This window comes from Lathyrus oleraceus, chromosome 3 (assembly GCF_024323335.1).
Source record: "Lathyrus oleraceus cultivar Zhongwan6 chromosome 3, CAAS_Psat_ZW6_1.0, whole genome shotgun sequence".
In the NCBI taxonomy this organism is placed as follows: Eukaryota; Viridiplantae; Streptophyta; class Magnoliopsida; order Fabales; family Fabaceae; genus Lathyrus; species Lathyrus oleraceus.
The window spans coordinates 22,211,935-22,225,587 of record NC_066581.1 but is presented as its reverse complement, the minus strand read 5'-3'; positions in this window follow the sequence as shown (position 1 = coordinate 22,225,587).

Genomic DNA, 13,653 nt, shown 5'->3' with positions numbered 1-13,653 from the left:
TCCTTCTGAACCTTAAAGTCATGAGGAAATATGGATGTGGTGTGTCTAATTATGATAAATTAGAATAAGCATGATTGTTACAGTTGTGTGGTACAGGGGGAGTAACCATCTACTGGTGTTTGTGATTTTGGCTTTAGTGGTGCCAGATGTCAAGGTTCTACTGGAGGTACGAAAGTGGTCTTAGGAAATGTTGATAGGAAGAATACTTGAAGAATGTAGGCAAAAGTCACGTTGAATGTTAAGACATCGCGTGCAACGTGTCTGACTGCATATAGGGAATAGTCTCCATGCACTGGAACTGCTGTTTTGGAAAAGAAACAGTCAAGAGCTATAAAAGGTATTCAAAAATAGTCTGAGATTTTGTTGGTGATTCTCTGACTGTTTCTCAGCAAATATTAATGAATCTTGACCAAGCATTTATTCCTACCGTTAATTCCTAAGCACGGGCTGGACTATTTAAAGGATGTAATAGCCCTCTTCTTCTCACAAGAGAAACACTCCATTCCCTCTAAACCATGGGGTATGTTAAGGTTTGAGCAAACTGCGCCTGAATCTGGTTTTGTGAGGGGTTCATTTACAAATGTTTAGCTAAAAAGGGGGAGAGAAATATAGTCCTGAGAATGTACCAGAAGCAAGTAAAATGTGGTAGCAAGCAGAAGTTGGCTTCAGGAACAAAAGTCACTAACTGGGCATATCACTTGTGTCTTGTGATCTGAGTTAAGAGGACAGTTGTATCTTGTGATCTGAGTTACATTATCTATGTACTCAGCATTACATATTCTTCTAGAAGCTCTACCGTTGAGGGGAAGGGTTCTGATGCAACTGATTCTTGTACCTCTACTTCCTCATGTACACCAACTTTGGTGTTTGTGGTGGTGGAGATAATGACAGAGGCTTATTTGTTTTAGCTAAAATTTGCCAAAGGGGGAGATTGTTAATACCTTAGAATTGGCATTAATTTTGTAAAACAAATAATGTAATCATCTCTGTTGTTTTAATATGTTGGGTTGAAGAAGTTCAACATCTGGACCAACATGTCATGTACGATGTCACGACATCATTCCTGTGACATCGTACATGTGTAGAAAACTGAATTAATTAATTCAGTATATATTCTGGGATTAGTGAGGATATTTGGTGAATATCCTAACTCCTTTGTGGAGGTCTTGAAGACTCAATTAGAATAAATAATTTCTAAATATGGAGATATTTTAGGAACTAAATATGGAGATATTTTAGGAACTAAATATGGAGATGTTTTAGGAACTAAATATGGAGATATTTTAGGAACTAAAAGATTGAAGACCTTGTTTGTAGCAGAAATTTTCTGCTGAATTTGTAACAGCAAAGAAGAAGTTTGCTGCGATTTCTGAAGGCCCAAATCCAGTTGGGTGATTAGGTTATAAATAGCATATTGTAACCTAGTTTTTGTAAGCCTCTTAGAATGAAAAATTAGGGGTGTGTGTGAGGTAAACCTCCCAACCTGTGGGAAGGTTACCATGTGTTTCTCAGTGTTCAAAGCTGAGAGTATTTGTAACTCAAAGCCTGTAGGTAAGAGTTGTTTGTTCTTGAATGAAGCTGTGAAGCAAGTTCAAGTTGTTTAACATTACATTGTATTTGTAGTGATAGGAATGGAAACTGGAGGTTTCTATCTAGGAGTTCCTAGGTATAGATTGCATTGGGTAGGGATTAAGTGAAGAGTTGTAAACGGGGGAGTTTAGCTCTGAATTAATACTGCTGATAGTGGATCTTCTTCCTAGCTTGGTATGCCCCCAGAGTAGGTGATGTTGCACCGAATTGGGTTAACAATTTCCTGTGTTTGTTTACCTTCTGCATGTTATAATCCTGTCTGCCATAACTCAGGTTGTAATTCAGTCTGCTTATCAAGTTAATAACAGACCTGATACATAGCCTTCTGTTTGAATGTCAATCAGAATGTTTTGACATTCATCATTAACAACACATACTGAATAATAGGCATGTTGATCTCAGTTCAGTATTTAGTTAAGTCTGGTCTTCAAGAGGATAACAGACCTGGCCAAAGGTTCATAGTGAAACTGTCAAACTGGATGTCTTGACAGTTGTTCGTGTAGGCTGATACTGAAGTAGAGACTGGTTAGTCTTTAATAGTATAGCAAAGTTAGCACATTCTGTTTTCAGGAACATAACAGAATCAGCATGAGGTATATGTTCTGGATGTCAAACTGAATGTTGTGACATTCACACCTGACAGTTTGTGCTAAATTGTAGGATAATTAGTTTTTCTGTTTCAGCATTTTTCTCAGGCTAATTTTAGGAATCCAACAGCTGAGCTAAAATCCAGGAAAATAACAACTAACCTACAATTAATGAACCTAACAAATAGCCTATTTGTCAGCTCCCTAATGTGTGGAAATTAGGTTAACTTGCTTGACTTTTAGTTTAGGAAACACGAGTACTAAGCCAGCAAACTGGAATACAGTAACAGGTGATGTTCAAATCAATATTGATATATCATGTTGATAACTGTGCAAACACAACAGAAGTAAGTGTGGTGTTTGATCTATGTTGTGTCTTTGTACAAGAAGGACAGAACTAGGTGTTCTTCCATTCTAAGGTAATACAGTAGCAGATGTCGTGTCAACTGTGAAAGCGTGCTTGAGTACAGGGTTTTAATTTGTATAACTGTCTTGCTGTATTAGTTACAATGTTGGATCAGATGTCATGACTTGGAGTAGAACATCTGAATTCTGACTACGCCAGAATTTCACGAAGCTGCTGCTATCTTGGAAGAGGATGCAGAGGACTCTGACAACTTTGTTATCCCTGGTGGGGTCTGCCACAATTGGGTCGCTGTGGATGTTCCTACGGTCATTCATAAGTCAGCGTAATATGTTTGCTTTGTTTAAAACCCTTCTCCCATGCCAAAAGGAGAAGTGATGACATTGTTGGCATCATATATACAATGATATTTCATTCAATAAATTCATGTTAAACATTTGTTTTTCCATTTGTTTTCACTTTTGCTTTTTGCATGAAATTGGTGATCACAAAAAAACCCTAAAAACAAGAATAAAAGCAATCTTTTCATCTGCATAATGATTTGTTTGTTTAAATTCTAAAGCTTTTCATTATCCAAAATCATTATGCAGGTTGATTCTAAAACCCATTGAACATAATGATCCAACGCCATCTCCCAATTTTGAATTCCCTGTATTCGAGGCAGAGGAAGATGATGTTGAAGGGATTCCTGATGAGATTACCCGTCTTTTTGAGCACGAAGAGAAGATCATTCAGCCGCATCTTGAGAATCTGGAAACAGACAACTTGGGGTCTGAAGATTGTGTTCGGATGGTGAAGATTGGGGCACTCCTTGAAGAGTCTGTCAAGAAGGGGTTGATCAGTTTGCTACGAGAATATTCCGATATCTTTGCTTGGTCGTACGAAGACATGCCGGGTCTAGATACAGATATTGTGCAACATTTCCTGCCTTTGAAGCCTGAGTGCGTGCCTGTGAAGCAGAAGCTCAGAAGAACTCATCCAGACATGGCAGTGAAGATCAAAGAGGAAGTTCAGAAGCAAATTGATGCAGGGTTTCTGGTGACTTCTACGTATCCTCAATGGGTGGCCAATATTGTGCCTGTGCCTAAGAAAGACGGAAAAGTCCGGATGTGTGTCGATTACCGTGATTTGAATAAGGCTAGTCCAAAAGATGATTTCCCGCTACCACACATTGACATGTTGGTAGACAATACAGCTAAATTCAAAGTCTTTTCGTTTATGGACGGATTTTCCGGATATAATCAAATCAAGATGGCACCCGAGGATATGGAGAAGACAACATTCATCACACCTTAGGGAACATTCTGTTATCGAGTGATGCCCTTCGGTTTGAAGAACGCCGGAGCCACGTATCAACGAGCTATGACCACCTTGTTTCATGATATGATGCACAAGGAGATCGAGGTCTATGTCGATTACATGATTGCTAAGTCACGAACGGAAGTTGAACATGTTAAGCATTTGTTGAAGCTTTTTCAGCGTCTGAGGAAGTACAAGCTTCGTCTGAATCCGAACAAATGTACATTTGGAGTCCGTTCTGGAAAGTTATTGGGTTTTGTTGTCAGCGAGAGAGGTATTGAGGTTGATCCTGCAAAGGTCAAAGCAATACAAGACATGCCTGCGCCCAAAACTGAAAAGCAAGTCCGAGGTTTTCTTGGCCGCTTGAATTATATTTCCAGATTCATATCCCACATGACTGCCACATGTGTGCCAATATTCAAGCTCCTTCGGAAAGATCAGTCTCATGATTGGACCGAGGATTGCCAGAAAGCTTTCGACAATATCAAAGAGTATCTGTCTGAACCTCCAATCTTGTCTCCGCCTATATAGGGAAGACCTCTGATCATGTATCTGACTGTTCTTGAAGACTCGATGGGTTGTGTCCTTGGTCAGCAAGACGAGTTTGGAAAGAAAGAATCTGCTATCTACTACCTGAGTAAAAAGTTCACCGATTGTGAGTCTCGATACTCTATGCTTGAGAAGACATGTTGTGCTTTGGCTTGGTCCGCTAAGCGTTTACGCCAGTACATGATAAATCATATAACTTGGTTGATATCCAGAATGGATCCAATCAAGTATATTTTCGAGAAGCCTGCTTTAACCGGGAGAATTGCCCGTTGGCAGATGTTGTTATCTGAGTATGATATCGAGTATCGAGCTCAGAAAGCTATCAAAGGCAGTATCTTGGCTGACCACTTGGCACATCAGCCGATTGAAGATCATCAGTCTGTTCAGTACGACTTCCCAGACGAGGAGATTCTGTATTTGAAAATGAAAGATTGCGATGAGCCTACACTTGACGAAGGTCCAGAACCTGGTTCCAGATGGACGATGGTGTTTGATGGCGCTGTAAATCAGTACGGAAATGGAATTGGGGCAGTAATCATTACTCCTCAGGGCACACATATTCCTTTTACAGCAAGGCTAACTTTCAAATGCACGAATAATATGGCTGAGTACGAAGCCTGCATTATGGGATTAGAAGAATGCATTGACCTCAGGATCAAGCATCTCGACGTGTATGGTGATTCGGCCCTCGTCGTCAATCAGATTAAGGGTGAATGGGAGACGAATCAACCTGGTCTCATTCCATACAGAGATTATGCGAGGAGGATTTCAACGTTCTTTACAGAAGTTGACTTTCATCATATTCCTCGAGAGGATAATCGAATGGCAGATGCTCTTGCTACGCTTGCTTCAATGATTGTGGTCAAGTATTGGAATGAAGTTCCCAATATCACCGTGATGCGCTTGGATAGACCAGCTCACGTGTTTGCAGTTGAAGAAGTACAAGATGACAAGCCTTGGTATTTTGATATCAAGAATTTCCTTCAGAACCAGGTTTACCCGCCTGGGGCATCTGTGAAAGACCAGGAAAACTCTGAGAAGGTTGTCAGGCAGTTTCTACCTCAGTGGTGAAGTGCTTTACAAGAGGAATTTTGACATGGTTCTGCTCAGATGCGTGGATAGACACGAAGCAGACCTGTTAATGACTGAGGTCCATGAGGGTTCATTTGGTACTCATTCCAATGGACATGCCATGGCTAGAAAGATGCTGAGAGCAGGCTACTATTGGCTGACAATGGAGTCTGACTGCTGCAAATACGTGAAGAAATGCCACAAGTGTCAGATTTACGCGGACAAGATTCATATTCCTCTGACACTTCTGAATGTGATTTCATCACCATGGCCTTTCTCTATGTGGGGAATTGACATGATTGGCATGATTGAACCGAAAGCGTCCAACGGACACAGGTTTATTCTCGTAGCAATTGATTACTTCACCAAATGGGTTGAAGCTGCATCATATGCGAATGTGACCAGGAAGGTGGTCGTGAAGTTTGTCAAGAATCAGCTTATATGCCGTTATGGTGTGCCTGATAAGATCATTACTGATAATGGATCTAACTTGAACAACAAGATGATGGAAGAGTTGTGCGCTGAGTTCAAGATTGCACACCATAATTCCTCTCCCTACAGGCCCAAGATGAATGGGGTTGTTGAAGCTGCTAATAAGAATATCAAGAAGATTATCCAGAAGATGACAGTCACGTACAAAGATTGGCATGAGATGCTGCCATTTTCTTTGCATGGATATCGTACATCTGTCCGCACTTCAACAGGGGCAACCCCTTTTTCTCTTGTTTACGGCATGGAGGTTGTGCTCCCAGTAGAGGTGGAGATCCCATCAATGAGAGTCTTGATGGAAGCCAAGTTGACTGATGCTGAATGGATTCAGAGTCGTTACGACCAGTTGAATCTGATTGAAGAGAAGCGATTGACTGCCATGTGCCATGGTCAGTTATATCAGCAGAGAATGAAGAAAGCATTCGATAAGGTCAACCCTTGTGTGTTCCGAGAAGGTGACCTTGTGCTCAAGAAAGTCTTGTCTTTCGCGCCCGATTCCAGGGGTAAGTGGACTCCAAGCAGAGCTTCTGTTGAGATTTTTTCCCCAAGCAGGGTGTTTGTTGGGATTTCTCCCGAACATGATTTTGTTGAGCAGAGCCTTTGTTAGGACTCTCCTCATTCAGAGCGCTTGTTGAGGTTTTTCACCTCCTCTCCCTTCAGCAGAGCAGTGATTTCTTTCCTCATCAGCAGTTGTGCTTTTCTTTGGAAGATTTGGTAGTTGGTGGGTTGACATCCCAGTACTTCGTCATTTCCTCGGATAGATCCCCAGCGGAGTTGTTGGCATGATGAACTTCATCTATGCTATCTATCCCCATCAGAGATCTGGTTGCTTCATGGCATCTCTGATCCCTAGCGTGAGTTGTTGTTGTGGCGTTTCTGCCTGTGCATTAAACTCTTTTCTCCGGTTGTGACTGACGATCCCTCCGGAAACCTCTTGAGGCCTTCCTCCCCTGCAGAGATTTGGTGATTTCCTGATATCTCCGATCCCAGTAGAGTTGCTTGTGTGGCAGGATCTATTTGTGTGATCTTTTCTCCCTCAGTGGGTTTTCCCCCAGTGGAGTTGTTTGGAGTTGCTTTTGTGGCAGTTCTCGCTTGTGCAGTGAGCTCCTCTTTCCCAGTTGAGACTGATGACTCATCCTTGCAGATGATCCTGTAAGAACAAAAATAGTTCTACAATAGATTCCATGATTTTGATGATAACAAAGGATGAAACCAAAAATGGCACCCTAACGAAAAGTTTCTAAGTGTGCAGGGTTCTAAAGAAAGAAGAAATAAATCTGATGATGTCATCAGATGCAATACAAGATCAGATGCAAAATCTCAAGTATCAGAAGCATCTAAAGAGGAATCTCGTTTCAAGAAGTTCTGACTCTGGACAAAACTGCAAAGTATCAGAAGCATCTGAACATGAAGAAAAGTCTAAAAGCTCTGACTCTGAACAAATGTCTTCTGTAAATTCTGAAGTTATCAGCGCCATCTGAACTTTCAAGAGATAACATCAGAAGCCAGTTTCTCCATATACACAAAGACTCTAATCAGAATTGTTAATCATGATGAAGTAACGTTTAAGCCAAGTTAAAGTTCTGCAAATGGATTTCCTCAATTAGAAAGAGACGTTAATCTCCACTTCCAAGAGAGAAGATACTAATTGTGGTAAGTAGTCACTTCTAAGAGAAAAAGTCTACTGCAGAAGCTATTAATGGAATGGCGTAACTACATCTCAATATCCAACAGATTCAACGCTACTTCAACTCTACTTCAACTCCTATAAATAGAGAAGAAATCAACATTCAGTAAGCAAGAAATCACTAGCCAAAACTATACTGAAATCATATCACGCTCAAGAAAAACATCTTTGTTCTTCAAAGATTTTCACTAAGCTTTTGCTTATCAAGTGAAAAATTGTTCTTAAGTTTGTAATATTTGCTTTCTTAGAAGCACTCTAGATTACACATCTTGTATCTAATTTTTATTTGATTTCCTCAAGTGACTCTTTGTAGTCTGTAGACTTGAGAGGACTAAGAGATTTTCTTCTCTCTTAGGGGTTGTTTGTAATCTTTCAAGATTAGTGGATTAAGTCCTTGTTGAAGGCGAAATCACCTTGGCCGGGTGGACTGGAGTAGCTTTGTGTTATAAGCGAACCAGTATAAAATCATTGTGTGATTTCATTTTGCAAAAGCGCTTATTTTTCAAACAATTCAAACCCCCCCTTTCTTGTTTTTCTCACCTTCAATTGGTATCAGAGCTCCGGCTCTGTTATTGATTTTCAAATCAAACACTTAACCGTGTAGAGAGATCCAGTGCGAGAAAAACAAATGGCCCACTCAAATGAGAAAGATTCTTACAATGCCAAGCCTCCTGTTTTTGATGGAGAAAAGTTTGATTACTGGAAAGATAGAATCGAAAGTTTCTTTCTGGGTTATGATGCTGACCTCTGGGACATTGTCACAGATGGATACAAACCTCCAACCTTAAATGGAGCTGAAGTTCCCAGAAGCAAAATGTCAGAAGATCAGAAACGTGAGTTCAAAAATCATCACAAGGCCAGAACAATACTTCTAAATGCTATATCATATAACGAATACGAAAAGATCACCAACAGAGAGACGGCTAAAGATATACTTGACTCTCTGAAGATGACCCATGAAGGAAACTCCCAAGTCAAGGAGACGAAGGCTCTGGCGTTGATCCAGAAATATGAAGCCTTCAAGATGGAAGATGACGAAGCTATAGAAGCTATGTTTTCCAGATTCCAAACTCTTATTGCAGGTCTTAAAGTGCTAGACAAAGGATACACGACTGCAGATCATGTTAAGAAGATTGTCAGAAGTCTGCCAAAGAAATGGAGACCAATGGTTACTGCTCTGAAGTTATCAAAGGATCTGAACAGTATCAGCCTTGAAGAACTTGTTAGTTCTCTCAGAAGCCATGAGATAGAACTAGAGGAGGATGAGCCTCAGAAAAGGAGCAAGTCAGTGGCGCTGAAGTCCAGACCTGAAAGACGGAAGTCAGACAGAACCAAAGCTCTCCAGGCAGAAACTACAGATACTGACGACTCTGAACCTGAAGACTCTGATGATGAAGAAGAACTGTCCTTACTAACCAGAAGAGTTAAGCAACTCTGGAAAAGAAGGAACAACAACAACTTCAGAAGATCAAGACCCAGAAGGGATAGATCAGAGTCAACTTCAAAAGGTAAACCTAATAAAGATATTACCTGTTTTGAATGTAAAGAAACAGGTCATTACAGAAATGAATGCCCCAAGCTGAAGAAAGATGACTCTAAGAAAGAAAGCTTCAAGAAAAATACCTTCAGAACAAAGAAGGGATTAATGGCCACCTGGGACGATAGTGAATCAGGATCATCAGAATCTGACTCTGATGAACAAGCCAACGTAGCATTCATGGCTACCACATCCAGCAGCTCAGATGAAGAATCTGAAGAGGTATTTTCTGAACTTTCTAGATCTGACTTAGAATCATGTTTATCAGAAACTCTTACCTCTCTTCAGAAATTAAAACAAAAAGTTAAAAGCATTAAAGGCCTTCTTAAAGCAAAATCTGAAGAATGTAGTGAACTTGAGACAACAATTCTAGCACATGAAGATACAATCAAATCTTTAACGTTAGAAAGAGATGGAGCTAAAACAAAAAGCTTAAAATTAGAAGAAGCGTTGTCTCAAGCACCACAAACTTCAAATGAAATTATTTATAAATATGAAGAAGCCTTTCAGAAGTTTCTGAAGAGTGGAATAGATAGGAGTATTATGGCATCCATGATTTATGGAGTAAGTCAGAATAATAAAAGGGGAATTGGGTATGATTCTGATTCTGATAAAACTTCTACCAGTAACCAAATTAAATCACCTTTTTCATACCACTATACACACACACAAGAACACAAATTTAAAAATGCTAGAAGACCCAAAGTTGTAAGAAACTCTGGGAAGACTAATCTAAAAGGACCCAAGAGATTCTGGGTACCGAAAGATAAGATTATCTATGTTGCAGATATCCTATGCAGCAAAGTTCAGACACCAGTCATGGTACCTGGACTCTGGATGCTCGCGACATATGACGGGAAGAAAGTCTATGTTCCAAAGCCTGGAACTTAAAGACGCTGGCTTTGTAGGCTTCGGAGGAGATCAGAAAGGAAGGATCAGAGGCTCCGGAACTATTGGTAATGGTACTCTTCCCTCTATATCTGATGTTCTTTATGTAGAAGGATTAATGCATAACTTGTTATCCATAAGTCAATTAAGTGATAACGGTTATGATGTAATCTTTAATCAAAAAACGTGTAAAGCCATTAGTCAGAACGATGGCTCTGTCCTTTTCACAGGCAAGAGGAAAAACAACATTTATAAAATAAATCTTTCTGATTTAAAAGATCAAAATGTTAAATGTTTAATGTCAGTTCACGAAGAGCAATGGGTATGGCATAGACGCTTAGGCCACATTAGCATGAGGAAACTTTCTCAGCTAACTAAACTTGAGTTAGTCAGAGGCTTACCTAAACTGAAGTTTTCTTCAGATGCTCTGTGTGAAGCTTGTCAGAAAGGAAAGTTTTCAAAAACATCTTTTAAAAAGAAAAATGTTGTTTCTACCTCCAAGCCTCTGGAGCTTCTTCACATTGACTTATTTGGTCCTGTGAAAACAGCATCAGTCAATGGAAAGAAGTATGGACTTGTAATCGTTGATGATTACAGCCGCTGGACATGGGTAAAATTCCTAAGGCACAAGAGTGAGTCTCACTCTGTATTCACCAGTTTCTGTTCTAAAGTGCAAAAAGAATTTGACTCTAAAATTGTTAGAGTCAGAAGTGATCATGGTGGAGAATTTGAAAATAAAGATTTTGAAGAATTATTTGATTCTAATGGAATATCCCATGATTTCTCCTGCCCTAGAACTCCACAACAAAATGGAGTTGTAGAGAGGAAGAATAGGACACTCCAAGAAATGGCCAGAACCATGATCAATGAAACAAATGTAGCAAAGCACTTTTGGGCAGAAGCTGTAAATACAGCGTGTTACATTCAGAATAGAATCTCTATTAGACCTATTCTGGATAAGACTCCCTATGAACTGTGTAAGGGAAGAAAACCCAACATTTCATATTTTCATCCTTTTGGATGCATTTGCTTTATATTAAATACTAAAGAACATCTGAACAAGTTTGATTCCAAAGCACAGAAAGGTATTATGTTAGGATACTCAGAACGCTCTAAAGGCTACAGAGTATACAACACAGAAACCAAAATTGTGGAGGAATCAATTCATGTTAGATTTGATGATAAGCTTGACCCTGAAAAGTCAAAGCTAGTTGAAAAGTTTGCAGATTTAGAGATCACTCTGGTAGAATCTGAGAAAACTCCAGAAGCAACTGTCACTCCAGACTCTGAAGAAATTAAATCTCCAGAAATTCCAAGGAAAGTCAAGAGTCGTAGCAACGTATCTGAAGATTTGATTTTGGGAAACAAAGATGAACCTGTTAGAACCAGATCTACCTTCACAACTTCTGAAGATATTCCTCTGGGACTAGTGTCTCTGATTGAGCCTACGTCCTGTGATGAAGCTCTTCAAGATAACGATTGGGTGGCAGCTATGCAAGAAGAGTTAGATCAATTCTCCAAGAATGATGTCTGGGATCTCGTTCCTAAACCCAGAGGCACTCATGTCATTGGAACCAGATGGGTGTTCAGAAACAAACTGAACGAGAAAGGAGAAGTTGTCAGAAACAAAGCTCGACTGGTAGCTCAAGGTTATAGTCAACAAGAAGGTATTGATTATAATGAAACTTTTGCTCCAGTCGCGAGGTTAGAATCTATTCGTCTCCTTGTATCTTTTGCTATTAATCATTCTATCAAATTATACCAAATGGATGTCAAGAGTGCATTTCTTAATGGTTATATTTCAGAAGAAGTGTATGTTAATCAACCTCCAGGCTTTGAAAACTCAAACTTTCCAGAACATGTTTTCAAACTTAAGAAATCCTTATATGGACTTAAACAAGCTCCCAGAGCTTGGTATGAACGTCTGAGCAATTTTCTTCTGGAACAAAATTTTATCAGAGGGAAAGTTGATTCTACACAATTCTGTAAAAATCATGAAAATGATCTCATGATATGCCAAATTTATGTTGATGACATTATTTTTGGTTCTGCTAATATCTCTGTTTGCCAAGAATTTTCCAAGTTAATGCAGGCAGAATTTGAAATGAGTCTAATGCAAGAACTAAAGTTCTTTCTGGGAATTCAAATCAATCAAACTCCAGAAGTCACGTACATTCATCAAAGCAAGTACATTAAAGATGTTCTGAAGAAGTTTGATATGTCTGAATGCAACTCTGCAAAGACTCCTATGCACCCAACTTGCATTCTGGAAAAGGAAGAGGTAAGCAACAAAGTTTGTCAGAAGCTCTATCGAGGTATGATAGGCTCTCTTCTCTATCTGACTGCTACTCGTCCTGATATTCTCTTTAGCGTTTGTCTTTGTGCCAGATTCCAATCAGATCCTAGAGAATCTCATTTAACAGCTGTTAAGAGAATTCTTAAGTATCTGAAAGGAACTCCTAACCTGGGCCTGATGTATGAGAAAACATCAGAGTATAGGCTTTCTGGTTATTGTGATGCAGATTATGCAGGAGATAGAATAGAACGAAAAAGCACATCTGGAAATTGCCAGCTTCTGGGAAACAATCTAATCTCCTGGGCTAGCAAAAGACAGTCAACTATCGCTCTATCAACTGCAGAAGCAGAATATATCTCAGCATCACTGTGCACAACTCAGATGCTCTGGATGAAACATCAGCTAGAAGATCTACAAATCTTTGAGAGTAACATTCCTATCTTTTGTGATAATACTGCTGCTATTTGTTTGAGTAAGAATCCTATTTTACATTCCAGAGCCAAACACATAGAAATAAAACATCATTTTATTAGAGACTATGTTCAGAAAGGGATAGTAACGCTGAAGTTCATTGATACAGAACATCAATGGGCAGATATCTTTACTAAGCCTCTAGCTGAAGATAGATTTCTTTTTATCTTAGAAAATCTGAACATTAAAAATTGTCCTGAGTAAAATTTGGCTCTGAACATGTAAAATGAGACTCTGATAAAAACAAATACACTTCTGCCTCTGACTCTGATACTTCTACCAAGTTAAGAAGATATCTGAGTTAGAAATCTTTTGGTATTCCTGAAGATCAGATACATCAACACGTGGGGAACATGCGTCTAACCCTAGAACTTCTAGACAGCTGTCAAAAGAAATCAAAGGTCAGAACGCTTGAAATCTCCTCGAGCAGTGTGCTTACTGTTGGGATTAGACATTCATTTATTAGCTATAATCATTTTCCCCCCTAGCGTGCAAATCTTGTGTTCTGTTCCAACGCAATTAAATGTGTCGTTTTGCATGTGTTTTTACCCTTAGGTATATAAACACTTTTCTCACATTTCACACACTTATCACTCTCACTCACTCTTAAACCCTAAACCCTCTCTCGAAGTTTTCTCTGCAACCTTCTCAGTTCTTCATCTTCTTCATCAATCTTTGTCATGAATCCTCAAGAGCAAGCAGTTTTTAACTTCTCCCAACAAATGGAAGCCGCTTCTAACCCCCAAACCTCAAACACTCAAACACCCATGGTTGTAGACGTTACCACAACCCCAGTCTACAAAGAACCTCACATTTTGGAACGTG